Source organism: Jaculus jaculus, chromosome 14 (genome assembly GCF_020740685.1).
Source record: "Jaculus jaculus isolate mJacJac1 chromosome 14, mJacJac1.mat.Y.cur, whole genome shotgun sequence".
NCBI classification, from domain to species: Eukaryota; Metazoa; Chordata; class Mammalia; order Rodentia; family Dipodidae; genus Jaculus; species Jaculus jaculus.
Window position 1 is genome coordinate 54,080,236 of NC_059115.1, and position 3,574 is coordinate 54,083,809.

The window sequence follows — 3,574 nt, forward strand, 5'->3', positions numbered from 1 at the left end:
GTTCTAGGGCTGGAGAGATGGCTTAGTGGTTAAGTGCTTGCCTGTGAAGCCTAAGAACCCCGGTTCGAGGCTCGGTGATGCACAAGGGGGCGCACGCATCTGGAGTTCGTTTGCAGAGGCTGGAAGCCCTGGCGCGCCCATTCTCTCTCTCTCCCTCTATCTGTCTTTCTCTCTGTGTCTGTCGCTCTCAAATAAATAATAATAAAAAATTAGAAATGGTTCTAGCATGGCTCCAATCACATTGGGGAGATGAGTGGCAGTCCTGGGTGGATGTGTATCTCCTGTTGAGAGTTTGGTGGGGAAGGAAAAGGAATATAGATTGTATTTTAAAAGGTATATATGAATAGATCTCTATGTAACGTGACACCGAAATAAATCTATAAGAAATCTATGTTAAAAAATTGCATCACAATTCCTTATATACTATCCACCTAAACTTTTATTATGAATGTATTCTTCTGGCCCTATGGCTTAATTGTGCAAGATGTTGTGACAATTTGTAGCAAATATAGGTGAAACAGCCTACCGTCTTGCTTAATGCATAGCCTACCATCTTGCCAGTACACAAGTACCCTGGAAAAGGAGTACACAAAAATATCAGGCTGTGTCCTTTCTCTTTGTTGAAATTATATCTGCTGTTACTATAAAATGTTAGTATTTTGAAGGAGGAAACTCAAATTTAAATTATTTCCCTAGATTCATACATGTGGTATTACTGGAGGGGCTATGACATGCATTATCAGTATAGCAAGGCACAGCATTGATGTGTTGGAATGTTTCCATCATCTCAAAATTTATATGTTCAAATCTTATCCCCCAAAATGATAGCTTTAGAAGATGGGGGGGGGGTTGCTTGTTTGTTTTGGCCCATGGAATATTCAGGAGAAATTTTCCTTAAGGTAAATAATGCTATCACCCCATTTTACACTTAAGACTATTGTGATATGCAAAAGTTAAGCAACTTGTCCAAGGTCACACAGCTAATAAGTGACAGAGATGTAATTCAAGCCCCAACAATATATCTCTGGGATCTGTGACCTTAACTGCTTTTTTGTAATAGCTGTGTTAATGAAGTTCTATTGGCAACTTGATCAGATTAGGAATAAAGACATTCTTCTTGGGCAGGTTGCTTCCAGGAAGGATTAACTGAAGGAAGAGATCCTTCCTGTAGAGTGGGTAACCCTCCTGGTGGTGGGCTATAAATACACAAGCTCTGAGAGGATACTTGGCTGCCCATAACACTGATGAGTGCCTTGTTCATGCATCCATTCTGTTCACTCTTATGGGCATCTGTCCTGTTCACCTATCCTTCATAAACACTAATGAAGGTTTCCTCAGCCTTCCTGTGAAGACTGAAGACTAGTGAAGCCAGGAAGCCTTCAGGCCTTCAGTGCTAGATTGGGACTACTGAGACATCCAGCCAGGTGAACTGAGCATCAACCCAGTTTGTTGATTCTCAAACTTGTGAACAGTTATTATTGAACTGCCACAAGCTAACCCAATTTTATTTATTTGAGAGAGAGAGAGAGAGAAAGAGGCAGAGAGGGAGAGAAAGAGGCAGAGAGAAAGAGAATGGGAACATCAGAACTTCTAGCCACTGAAAACAAACTCCAGATGCCTGCAACCCCCTTGTGCATCTGGCTTACGTGGGTCCTGGGGAATCAAACCAGGGTCCTTTGGCTTTGCAGGTAAACACTTTAATTGCTAAGCCATCTCTGCAGCCCTAAATTTCCTTTTTAATACCAATTCATTCTATCAGATCTGTTCCTCTAGAGACCTTGGTTAACATAATAACAAAAGTCTGTTTTCAGGCTGGACCATCAATCTTCTCTTGCATTTGAGCTGGATCTACACCTCTGGTCTTCCTATGTCTACAACTTGTAAATGGAAATTTTTGAGACTCCTCTGCCTTCTGAGTCAATTCAAGAGAGAGAGAGAGACAGACAGACAGATTCTATTTCTCTGGAATAACACAACCTTTGTTGTCAGGTTAGTGCCAAAGAAAAGAACTGAATTGAGATACCAGTATTTTTTTTTAATTTATTTGAAAGCGATGGACAGAGAGATAGAAAGAGGCAGATAGAGAGAGAGACAGAACGGCCACTGCAAAAGAACTCCAGACGTGTGCGCCCCCTTGTGCATCTGGCTAACACGGGTCCTGGAGAATCGAGCCTCGAACCAGGGTCCTTAGGCTTCACAGGCAAGCGCTTAACTGCTAAGCCATCTCTCCAGCCTGAGATACCGGTATTTTCATGAGATTAATTCTTCCAATCTACGAGCATGAGATGAGAGACCTTTCCATCTTCTGGTGTCTTCTCAGTTTCTTTCTTGAGTGTTTTAGTGTATTCATTGTAGGGATCTTTCACTTCCCTGTTTGGGGATAGTCCAAGATATTTAATTCTATGGCCATTGTAAATGAGACTGTTATTTTAAAAGCTACTATCAGGTTGAAATTGCAATTCTACAAGACTGTTTCCAAAGAATAATGCTCAACAGCTCAGTGATGAGTTAGTTGTGGTAGTTTGACTGCAAATGACCCCCATAGCCTCAGATTTTGTTTGGGTTTTTGTTTTTGTTTTTCTAGCCCCATCTGACCTGGAATTCACTATGTAGTTTCAGGATGGCTTCGAACTCATGACAATCCTCCTACCTCTGCCTCCCAAGTGCTAGGATTAAAGGTTTGTGCCACCATACCTTGTTGCCTCAGATATTTTTAATTAAGCTTCCCTACTCAGTCCCCAGATGGTTAGAGTATTTGAGAGGAGGTGTATTGTTAGGGATAGATCTTGAGTCCATCCCTGTGTCTTCAAGGCCAGCTCATGCTTGCTATTTTCTTTCCCTCTCCCTCCCTGCCTCCCCCCCACCCCCTTCTCTCTCCTGCATATGAATGATTGGCCATGATGAAACTTCCCCTCAAAACTTCAGGCCTGAAATAAACCCTTTCCTCCTATAAGCTGCTGTTGGTTGGGTGTCTTGTCCCAACAATGCAAAAGTAACTGCAACAGTAGTAAAAGTTACAGATCTAGGAGGCAAAGTCTTGAACATCACTTCCCATTTTCAGTTACAGCATCTCTAAGGTAGGCAGCTGGAAGCTATCAGAAGGGAAGGATACAACATAAATGAGTTCTCAGGACCACACACCCATTATGAATACAGTGGATTAGGATGAGCCACTACTTAGAAGATGGGGTGAAAGGATTTGCTGGAGGGAGGGGTACCTGCTGTAGCTAGCTGAAAACAATATGGGGAACTGGAATGAAAAGAGGAGATTTGAAAGGCCCCAAGCCCCAGAAATTTCCAAGGTGGTCAGCAATCAGAACAGTTTGAAGTCTGGAAACAGATGTATAGGATTTAGTTAAGTCAATGACTTTGACCTCCAAGGGACCAGCTCTGAAGCTTGGGGTGTCTAGGGCAAGGCTACAGCAATATCTGACTGTGTGTGGCAGTGTGAATATAGCTCATGTTCAGAGCCAGAAAAAATTCTGCTCATCTCCAGGATCTAGGATCCTAAATGACCTAAGGTAAAGAGGGTGCTACCTGGAAACTTGGGTGAAATGAAAATTCTTGGGTCCTA